General features: G+C 42.7%; 1 protein-coding gene across 2 annotated transcripts in view; it reads left to right on the top strand.

Moving 5' to 3' along the window:
* The first annotated feature begins 3908 nt into the window (after positions 1-3908).
* Positions 3909-11975, top strand: part of RALA (RAS like proto-oncogene A) — a 30211-nt gene continuing 22144 nt past the window's right edge. Inside the window, exon 1 of one of the 2 annotated variants that reach the window (XM_066557317.1) lies at positions 3909-4011. The gene's annotated coding sequence lies outside the window, so the exon portion shown is untranslated. Of the gene's footprint in view, positions 4012-4683; positions 4706-11975 lie in introns of those variants that run through there. The other variant, XM_066557325.1, reaches the window with a different exon arrangement.

Here is an 11975-nt window from a genome sequence, read left to right as displayed (position 1 = left end):
GTACTACTAGCACACAATTAATTACATCTCTACTTAATTATTCTTCATATTTTTTCCCTTCAAGAATTTTATGTGCAGTGCTGAAATAGCACATATGCTAATACATAACAAAGGACATTCATTATCTACACCCTTTATAACCACATTGCAAATGTCTACTACACAACCTGTATGGTTTTAGGTACCTGTTGTAGCATTTGAACACCAGAGAGCAATTCAAACCTCTTGTTGCCTTGGGCTGTGTCTTGTACAGACAATGGAGTGAAGTAGCTGCAATACCTACTCTCCTCTGACCAGTTGCTCCCTTACACGGATGAGCCACAGTCATGCCGTAAAATATTCCAGGTGCACCAGAGATGCTCTCACTATGGTCACTTGTTAGCAACTGAAAAGGAATTATTAATGTAGTGCATTTTCACAGAAATACTTCTTTTAGTTTTGGGTTAAAGAGTTCATTTTTTTCCACTTGGTTTAGGTAAGGTGCCATAGGACAGATCCAAGCAAAAAATGGAAGGTATACTATAAACTGTTTTTTTCCCTGAAAAGTGAAGAGCAGGTTCAAGACCACCTGATGAAACTGAATAGCCACAAGTCTGTGGGGCTTGATGAGATGCATCCCAGGGTCCTGAGGGGAGTGATTGATGTTGTTAAGACATATTTGGAAAACCCTGGCAGTCAGGTGAAGTGCTCAGTGACTGGAAATAGAGAAACATCATTCCTATTTTAAAAAAGGGGAGAAAGGACAACCCAGGGAAGAACATACCAGAGACCTTCCCCTTCCTGGAAAGACTGTGGAGCAGATATTCATGGAAAAATGCTAAGCACATACAATACAAGGAGATGATCCAAGACAGCCAATATGGCTTCACTGAGCGCAAATCATGCCTGACCAATGTGGTGGCCTTCCATGATGGAGTGACAGCAACAGTTGACAAACAAAGACTGACAGATGTCAATTACCTAGACTCCCGTAAGCTGGTCCCACATGACATCCTTATCTCCAAACTGAAGACATAGATTTGATGTATAGAATATTCAGTGCATAAGGAATTGGCTGGATGGATGCAGCCAGAGTTGTGGTAAGTGCTCTTATGTCCAGGTGGACGCTGGTGATGAGTTGTGTCCCTCAGGAGCCTGTCTTGGTACCAGGGCACTTTAATACCTTTATCAATGACACTGTCAGTGGGATTGAATGCACCCCAACAAGTCTGCAGACCCGTGAAGCTGAATGGAGCAGTTGGCACAACAGAAAGAAGAGATCATATACAGGTGGGCAAACTTGAGAAGTGAGCCCATAGGAACCTCAAGTTCAACAAATCCAGGTGCAAAGTGCTGCACCTGGGTCAAGGCAATGCCAGACGTGAGTCCAGACTGGGAGAAGAATTTTTTGAGAACAACTGAGCTGAGAAGGACTTACAGAGTTCACTTGCAGCCCAGAAGGCAAATGGTATCCTGGGCTGTATTAAAAGAGGGGTAGCCAGCAAATCAAGGCAGGTGATTATCCCCCTCCACTCTGCCCTCATGGGACCCGAAGTGGAGAGCTGTGTTCAGGTATACAGTCTTAGCATAAGAAAGATGTGGACCTGTCAGATAGAGTCCATGAAAATGGTCAGAGGACTGAAGCATCTCTCCTACAAAGGCTGAGAGAACTCAGGTTGTTCAGCCTGGAGAAGAGAAGGTTCTGGCAAGAGCTCATTGAGGCCTTCCAATACCTAAAGGGTAAAAAGAGCAATGTCTTATATGAGCATATTAGTGATAGGACACGGAGTAAATGGTTGTAAACTAAAAAATTAGATTTAGATTAGAGCTTAGGAAGAAATTCTTTATTTTGAGGGTGGTGAGGCACTGGAACAGGTTGCCCAAAGATACTGTGTATGCCCCATCCCTGGAAGTGTTAAAGGCCAGCCTAGATGGGGCTCTGAGCAATGTGATCTAGTGGGTGTCATCTTGCCCTTGACAGGGAGTTTGGAATTAGATGATCTCTTCCAACCCAAACCATTCTATGCAAAGGGGCATTTCCAGAGAGTGAAACAGCTGTTACCAACATCTGGGTAAGTACACTATATGTCTTACAGGGCAAAGGTTATTTTGGACTAGCTCTAGTATTGAAGGAATAAGGAAGTACTGAATGGCTGCAGACATCAGTATTAATGAGACCTTAACTAATACTCACCCACTCTTTTGCAACAGAGGCATTCTGGAATAACTATGAAAAACTAATACAGCACAGAAATACTCAAAGGGCTGCAGAAGTTGAGCCAGGATTTCTTGAGGACTCCTGAATCATTATTTGTACAGGATCATGCAAAGACTCTTCCAACCTTTTTGTGGTCTCATGAAAAGTCTAATCATAGATACCATGAAAACTTTTCCCTTTCATGAAATATCAAAAATGTTCTATTTTGGACATTTGGTTGACTGAGTGTTACTAGCTTTCCTTTCCTCTCCTCCTTTTTTCCCTGCCCTCTCCATTTAACAGAATCCAATAATTCTTTGTGTAAATGGACGTACTTTGATATTTTAATCAGAATTAATTGCATCTGGATTGCTATCAGTTTCTCAAACTCTCGGGAATTTGCAAAAATTACCTTATGTTGAAATGTGAGACCAACAAAATGAAATTCTAGAGGAAAATGGACTAAACACTGGCTAAATTATGTCAAAATGTCAAGATGTCAAAAATTTCAGAAAACAGAGCACAGAGAACAATGAAGATTTTAAAGTGCACCTGCTTTGCAAGCAAAGTGCAATGACTCCATGAGGTGAACACCGAGGTCAAAATTTTCATCTGAGGTGATAAAATCTGGAATTTCCATACTTGGAAACTACCTTCAGCCAAACACTTATGTGGAGGAGGGGATGCTTCAAAACAATTTGTATTGTCTGTGAATGGTTATAGTGTGAAAAACAAAGACACACACTGAGCCGTCAGTTTTGATATAAGCATATTATGCTTAGGTTTCATTACATCATTTACACCATGAGTTTAAATCATGTTGTGTTTGCACAAAGCTCCTCTTGAGGTCCACAATTTTGCAGTAAAAGATACAGTTATTAAGGCACTCTTGTTATTATTATTTGAATGATTGCAATTAACATGGAAATGCTCGTATCTCCCTGTTCTGTTTGGCATCTATAAAATCCTCCATGCAGGGAGTGGTCCATTACTATATAAAAGAAAAACTCTTAAGAGGTTCACTGCTTCATGTTCCCTTCTGCCAGTGACCGTTTTCCTTAAACTCAGTATATTAAATGCTTTCTCAACTTACACTTGTGCCCTGAGGAAAGCTCCACTAAAAATAATTGTGTTTATAAACCTAGCGACAGATGTCGGGAATTTATCTCCTTACCATGGCAGGACACGCCCCCTCTATTCTCCAGATGGGGGATTAGCTGGGAAGAAGGAGGGACAGACATCGAGCTACAATGTTTTCTCACTATCTCCCTTAAGAGTTTCGGCTGAAACAAAGGAGGAGATGCAGAAAAGGACAGCAGCTCTGCCGTTTGAGGCTCGGGGTTACGGTGCCGCGGGACAAGGGGGACACGACTCCACACCGGAATGACCCGCCCGGGGAAGGCGCCAGCGCCGACCCGCCCGTTACCCGCCCCCGCCGCGCCGCGCCGCGCCGCGCCCCGCCCGGCCCGGCCCGGCCCGGCCCCGCACGCGCCTCAGACGGAAGCAGCCGCCCCTTTCCGGGAACCGGGCCCGGCTGTGGCCCACCCCGCCCCGCCCCGCCGGCACTGCGCCTGCGCACCTCGGCGCCTGACATCGCCCTCCTCCCTCGGGGCGGGGACGGCGGGGCCGCACCCGGTGACGACGCTGCGGCCCCTGCGGCGGCGCTCCCGGCCGCGCCCCGCCCCGGCCAGGCCCGCCCTCCGCCCCGGGCCGCGCGCGCGCCGCCGGCCGTGCGCGCGGAGGCGGCGCCAGGGCCTCAACTCGCGCGCTCCGCCCCTCCCCGCGCGCTCCTCGAGCGGGCAGCGGTGCGCGCGCCGCCGGCACCACCGCCGCAGGTGAGATGGGGGCGCGCGGCCGGGCCGGGCCGGACCGGGCCAGACCAGACCAGACCAGATCAGACCAGACTAGGGTGAAGCCGCCGCCACTGCGGCCGCCGGGGCTGGGGCCGGGGGGACGGCAAGGACCCGGCTCCGCCCGCGTCGGGGGAGCTCTCCGGTGTGGGGGAAGCTGCCGTGCGGGCGGGGGCTTCCGGCGGCTCCTTACCCGCCGCTCTGCGCCGCCCGGGAATTAGCGTCGGGGTGCGGCTGCCGCCTCGCCGTCCCCGGCTGGCGGTGTGCGCCTGGCGGCCCCACCCCGGGGTGTTGGGGACGGGCGGGCAGCGCCCCGAACCTCCTGCAGGGGCCTGGTGGCCGCTCTCTGAAGGTTACGGGCGTCGACCTTGGCGACCTCCGGCCGCAGCCCGCCCGGGCGCGGGAGCAGCGGGGAGGGGGCGGTGGGGCCGCGGCGGGGTCCGGCCGCCTGTTGCGGCGGGGGGCGGGTGCAGCTTCCCGGGGCTGCGGGGCGCCGGCGGGCGCCGCCCGTACCTGCGGAGGGCGGGGCGCGGCCGCACCCTGAACAAAAGGGCCGCGCCCCGGGGCTGGTGGGGAAGGGGGTCGGGGCGCTTGCCCGGCGGGACCGGGCGGTGGCGATTTCTGCCCCGGCCGGGTGCCGGAGACCCTGTGCGTGTGTGTGGCCGCTGCGGTTTCTAGGGTGAGTAATAACAGGGCTTCTGTAACATTTAATAGCTGCCCGCTTTCATGTGCTGGGCTTTTCTGTAGTCACTGATAACTAGATCTTGTGTTTGCTTGTGACACAAGGAAGAAGTACGAAGTATGCTATTAAGTTCCCCAAATGAAAGAGCCTTTCGATGCTCACCTATTTGGTTAGGCATGCGATTTGGTGTTTGCTGTTGGGTTTCGTTTAAATGGAAGTTAATAGCTTCAGCTCCTCCTTAATTGAGTCTTTAAAATGAAAATGTTAAGTGGGCCATAGGTATCCCGAGAGCCACCTGAAGAGCGATCTGTGTGTTTGTTTTGTAGCATCCCCAAACGGTCCTGGCAGGAAGACTGCCAAAATGTTTTTATTTCATGCTCAAAATGACCCTGATATTTTTGTTTCATGCTTGCATTTCCAGTTTTTATTGGAAAGAGACTTGCATTCTGCACTGCAAAACATTACACTTCCGTAAGTCCAAGCAATATGTGCCTCTGCTTGGCATTTCAGTTCACATACAGTTTTATGTTCAGATCTCTCCATAACCTATCAGTTGTTCTTTGTCTTTTCCACTGAAAGTTAAACTGAAAAGAGAGGAGCTCCTGAGAGAGGGGCTGCACTGGGAGAAGATCCTGCTCTTCTGTTAGTTTTAAGAGTAATTAGTAGTGATTATACCTGGATTTTTAATTAAAAATCCACTTCTTTTTGGCTGACTTGTTAATCTAATAGCATGTACCTCAACATTTAAGTCCTGAGAAACTGTGAGCATTCTTAATAGAGTGAAGAATAACTGCTTGATATGTCAATCTCTGATGTAGATTTAAATCCTTCACTCTGTGCTTGCATGACAGTTTGTCAAATGTTTTTTTGTGGAAGCCTCTAAATGGTGGAAATTTGAGAAATTGATAGTGCTAGTCATGTTTACCCTTTATTCTTTTCTACAGAAATAGGAGAATATGACATAGTGTTGCACAAAAATATCAAAAAAAGCCTTCAGTCCACTGCATGACAAGTCAGCTGTGAGGTTAAATAAGCTGTGTTGCTGGATAGTGAGTATACTACTCCACTATTGCAAATTCCTTGATCTCAGGCTTTCCTTTTTAGTGCTCTTTCGAATTTGAGTGAGGGAAAGATTACAGACATCCTAAGGTGAAGTATTTTGAGTTGAGTGTTCTTTGACATTGTTGTAATAATGTTGTCTTTTTTTTTTTTTTTGGACCTTAAGGAATCTTTAGCAATGAAAGTGAAAACTGGAATGTGTCCTAGCTGTGTGTCCTTTGTAAACTCTGTCACCTGTGGTCACGTACTCTTAGATAAATAACCCATAGAAATAGTAGCCTAGTGAGGGTAGTGAGGGGAAGGGATGGGCTTGGGGAAGTGGGGCAGGGAGAGATGTGACTGCGAGGATAAGGCAGTGCTGGATAAAGGTGACCAAGGAGGAGCACAAGACTGTTAAATAAGTGTAGCTGGAGAACTTGCAGTGATCCATATGTGTTCTGTATTCAGACTGACTTCTAGTTCCCATAAGAACAGTTGTGTTCTTAGCCTCAGTTACTACTATGTCATGCACCAATATCCCTGTATCTACTTTTTCTGAGGGATTACCCTGAAACAAAGGTGTTCCATCTAAGAAGTGGTTTTGCTCCTGTTAAATTTCAAGTGTATCTGATTTGGAAGAAGATAATTGCTGAGGCAAAAGATGCTGCTATCTTAGAAACTGATATATGGCAGTCTTGAATATCAAAGGATACTGTAGATACAGTGTCTTCTTATGTGAAAAGTTGTTTAGGCACTTCATTTCAGCCAACTGATAACAGCATTTTTTTTGCTGCAGTTTTACAACTGAAGAAGAAATAATTATATGAGAAAAATCTTTTAACTTTGTGATTAGATTTGGCTGCTTTGCTGTCCTAGCAAGTAGTGTAGGATATAGTGGTCCTGGGAATCAGTGGCTGATGTCTTCTAGACAGGGAACACCCCACCCCCTTGAAAGTGCTTATAGCCAGCTTCCAGTAAACTTCTAATGGCTCCAAGCTATGGAAATTACTTTGCATCTAAATTGAAATCTGTTTTATGTGAACAAGGTAGTTTGGTAGGCTAGTGACAGCATTCTTGTGAACATATTGTAGGCTGCCTGCCTCAAACACACAATCACAGGACAACGGTGTTAAGCTTCCTTTCTACCTTAGGAAGAATTTATGTGAGGAACCAAGTAAATAGAACAGTTCGTATTATGTATGTCCACTAAATGTTCTGCAAATTTTGCATTTTATAACTTGCTAAGTAGGGAAGAAACTGTTACATTTTATTAGTCTGTTGCAGTACTTAAAATCAGCTCTCAGGATAGTTATAAAAAGTTATTTTTAAGGCTTACTGTCTGCAGAATCTGAAAATGGTCATAGTCATTGTGGATATAAATAACTTAGAGTTGCTTTATAGCAAATGTACCCTGCAGACCAGGGGACTATTGAATCCTGTTTTGCTACTTGTCCTGTTTTCTTAACTATTGTGAGTCAGAGCACCTAAAGCCCAAGAATTTATCAGTGGTTACATCTGCTTGTTGAATCCCTATGGTAGTTGTGCAAACCATAATCATCAGGTTAGGTTTATAGGTTAGAGCTTTAGGGACTCTTTACAGCAGAAAAAAAATCTGTGGTTCCCATAGGAAAAACAGTATGAGATTGAAAGGTAGGAATAAGTTGGAAAGAAATGTAGTGTAGATTAGGTAATGCTGCCTTAGAATGAACCAGTGAGAGAATGCTTTGCCTTTGCCCAGAGGAGGGGCTTAGTATTTACTAGTCATATTTTGTTTGGGATTCAGTTTGTCTCTGTCAAAATTTCCAGCACCTTTGGGACAATAGATTGGCAACACTGAAGTGTCCAGGCTTTGCACAGAGGGGTAATAATGGAGAAAGGTGTGTTGAAGATGTTAAATGACATGGGCAGTTACTACAGAGAATTCAAAGTAAGCTATGCTGTAATCAGTTTGTAACAGAGAGGAGCCAAGAACGTAAAGAAGGTAGAACAAACAAGAGATATAGAATTGGTTGCATGGTAACTCAGCAGTTGTTACTTTAGTGGAATTGATGATGCTTATTTTGTGATGTTGGCTCCTTAGTTGAAGTAATTATAATGTACATTGAATTCCTACCAGTAAAGTTCATGCATTGTATGTATGCATAATGCATTGTATTTTTCTCTATAATAGTGTGTTTACATCATTTGATGCAAGAGTGTGGAAATGTCTGTTGCAGTGGCCCACAAGGTTTCATTAAAAATTGGCATGTAAATATACTGTACCAGCAAACAAGTATTTCTGCAAATTATGGAAAATGCTATTTATGAAGGTGCTTTGCACCTGTGCTTAGTAGGTAGGCAGTAGGGATCAGCCATGCATTCAGGCCTTGGTATCTGTTTCATCTTATGGTCTGAAACACTAATTTAATAGCCTTCTGTACTACTGTAAGACTTGATCTTTAACTCCGATCCTTGTTCCTGAGAGTCTGAGAATGCTGAATGCATAGCACCTACATACAGGCAGCCAGAAATGTTTTTGTCAACATGAAATAGATTGCAGTAAACATGGAAGTCTTGCAAAAATGAAACATCTGTGAAGAAAGTAAAAAGCCAACTATGTGTGGAACAGTCCATCTCTTTACTAGTACTCCCATTCAAGCCCATCAGGCAGTGTAGAGTAAAGGAGGTTTGTCATTTCAAGATGTAGCAGAGTAGTCCTGTTGGTATAGCTGAGTGTCCTGACAAGGCTTTTAACACAGAAGTAGTTAATACCAGCAACACTTTGCCCTCTGGGATTTATTTCAGATCTCAAAATAGAAGAAATTATACAGACAGGAAAACAATGTTAATGTGCCAGACATTAACATCTGTGGGCATGCTGTGTCAGTCACAAAACCCACACTTGATGGGTGAGGTCATGCAATACGAGATGTTTGAGTAGATGGACCCGAAGGCCTTACTCAAAGCAACTCATCATTAACCATCTGTCCCTGTTACCTTTGGAGATCAAAGTAAGCAAAATCAGTGAATCCAATCACTGAATCCAAGTGTCTGTGTGTGAAAGAGCTATTTTGGGATGACGCCTCTAAATCATAAAGTTCTTGCACACTTAAACACCTGAATTAATTTTACCTATGTAGTGTAACATGCACATAAGCTTCATTCCAATCCTCAGAACACTTGTATTTTAAGAAATAACACTGCACACTCGTGAGAACTGATTTTTGTAAGGTCAAAATGTATAATGTCCAAATTAAGAGTTCATTGCCATGCTTCAGTGACTGGTCAGTAGAGTCATGACTGGTAGCTTAGTGCACTTTATCGCAACTTGAAGTCTCTGATTTTTTAATAAATTAACATTTTTTTAAGTTGTTACTGATTTGAAAATGAATGTGAAATTTATTTTGCATCGATGTAGTTTACATAGTGAAGTCAATGATACAGCATGGGCCTTTATGAGTGTGATTTATTAAAGCATCTTTCTTTACTGGTCCAGATTGCATATTTTTTGTCTGCTGCTGATTAGACCTGATGGCTTTGAGGTTCCAGGCTTCATATTCAGTAGAAGTAAAGTATATAATAAATCAGGGAAACTTAACCTAGAAAGAAAGCACTGTGTTCTGGAGTCCTTCTCTATACAGTCCAGTATTATCACTCAGAATTTAAGGAGCAGATGCATTAGACTAAGTATCAGAAACTGCTTTCAGTTCAGCAAGTTTACCATCTAAAATGTTACTAAATGGTTAGTATTGTAAGGAAGAAAATATAGCTACAGGTAATATTCATCATTAATTCCAGGTGTTCTGGAACATCTCAGAGTGCCCTGTAGGAAGAGACTCACTAATTTGAGATGTGTGAAATGAATGGGAATACTTGATTGTTTTTCCCTATTTAATGAAGACTGTGTTAAGAAAAATAATGAAAAGTTAAGGTACTGATGAAGAACAAGAAGGCTGCTCATCTGAATTATTAATTTGGTTTGCATCAGTTTTTGCATTCAATTTTCTTAGTGTATAGTGTAACATGAAGGACTTTTAGAAAAAAATCATGATAATAACTTGGATCTTAAGTCATGATTTAAACTTTTTATCCTTGTTCTTCTGCTTTTAGGGGAAAATACTCAGTTTGGACCGCTATATATTCCATATCTTAAATGCCTCTGTGCTTTGGTAAGAAATCCCATCGCAGGCATTGCCAACTGGTTTTTCTTGAGTTGAGAGCATGGGAAGTCATAATTTATAGGTTGATGATGTTGGAGAGGTCAGTAGCTGATTCACAAAATATTTTAGGAAGGCATGTGTGTGTGTACCCATGCAACTGTCTCCCTGTGGATCACTAATTTTGGCCATGTAGTTACTAGTTTACTGATGGGCTTAAAGTGACATTTAAAGATTATATAGTGGAGCCACTCACAAAAATGCTGGGATTTCTTGGCTCTTCTTTGCCCCAGAACCAGAGTGAGATATGAAATGTTTCGGTTTGGAATAATTCTGAAACCTTAGGAGGTCTGGATTTTTGAGAAACTTCTTCACTGTCCTGCCTCTTTAATGTTGTTCATTGGATCTTAATGAGAAAGTTGTTTCTTTTTAGGTAACTTTGTTTAGTACATGTTGAACTTCAGTAGAAGAGCATCTTTTTCTAAAAGTTACGTGAAAGTTAAGCTGTATCTGTTGTATTTGCTGTCTTGAGAAGTTTGAATTTTATAGCTCTTGCAGTCGAAGCAGATAGAGGAATGAAGTAAACTAACAAAAATATTCTCTGCAAGATGTATGAGCTAGAACTGAGACCATGTTTATAACAAGCAGAGTTTGTGATTTTTTTCAGATTGGAGTATTTTGAAGAGCATTGTAAAAGCAGCCTTAAGATCTAATGATCTTAAGAGTAGTTTGGAAAATATGAGGAAAACAGTCTGTTATTTGAGGAGTAAAGTTAGTGTAATCTTTCTAATAAGTTTTACTACAGTTTTAGGAGAGAAGAGGTTTTTTTACGAGTATGGGGAAAAGTATGTTTCTCTGAGGGAGAACTGAAACAGAAACAATCTTGTAGCCAAGTACTAGGATTTCTTTTAAGATAGTATGAACAATGAAGTACAATATGATAAAATATTGAAACCTAACCCAGTCAGCATGTCATAGATGGTCAGGGGTTTGAAGGAGATATTAAAACTGGAACGTAATTCCAGTTTTACTACAAACTAAGACAAGTCATACTATCATCTATGAACAACAGGAATGGGTTTTAATAATGCTAAGTTTTCCAGACTTTATGCAGGACTCTGACTGCATGTGCATTAAGGTAAAAGAAATAAACCCCTCAAGGAGAAAAGCAGTAAAATTAGCTTCTGACTCTGTGGTGAACTGATGCTAATACAAGTACTGCCACTGGATTGAAAGCTTGCAAGTGACCAGCTGAAAAGAAGATGTTTTCATAAGTCAGAGGTAGTGAAGGTTTCTTAGGCCAGAGAAAGCCATGCAACATTGAAAAGGTATTAGATCACATACTTCTCACAAGAATTTGAAAGGTTCTGTGTACAGAAAGGAAAGCAGTTCACACTTGGTACTGTTTAACATTGCAACATGTTAAATTAGAATTAAAATAGTTAAATGTTGATAAAGATACTGGATTTCACTGTAGACAGACTTCTATAGTAGTTTTTCTGTGGAGAGACTGGCCTTTAAAATAACCTGAGTTTGACCACTGCTGGAATGCCTTTAGCTTTTGCATTCCATGTTAGGTCATAGGAAGAGACACTCACTTGAGATCCATCCACCTTAATGGTGCCTTTTCTGAGAGTCTTTGCCTTTGGAGTATGATTAAAAAACTAATTTTTGTTTATCAGAAGTTTTTGATCGCTGCTTCACTTGGTTCCCCAGATAGACAGAAATGAATGTTACGCTTGCTCCTGTGTTCTGAAATTGATCTATGATTTTAACATACGTTGCTTTGGAAAGACCTTTTTTTAGATAGCCTGTTCTGTTAAAACTCGGAACTTACGCACATTCTTGTAAAGTCATTTAACAGTTCCAAGTTACTTTGTGCATTGTAAGAGCTGTAAGAATTGAAACAGGAGCAAAAAGCAATTTTTAAGCTTGTGAACATTCAGTTTGAAAATCCCTTCAGTGGTACTGCAAGAAAAGTGTGATCAGTATTTTAAGCAGGAAATGATGAAAACCACCTTGCACTGGCACTTGATGTGAAAATTGTTAAATTGACAAGAATGTTAATAATTTCATATTAATTTAATGAACTG

Source organism: Molothrus aeneus, chromosome 1 (genome assembly GCF_037042795.1).
Source record: "Molothrus aeneus isolate 106 chromosome 1, BPBGC_Maene_1.0, whole genome shotgun sequence".
Taxonomy (NCBI): Eukaryota; Metazoa; Chordata; class Aves; order Passeriformes; family Icteridae; genus Molothrus; species Molothrus aeneus.
Note: the sequence above shows the minus strand (reverse complement) of the source record. Positions and strands in the feature narration are given on the sequence as shown.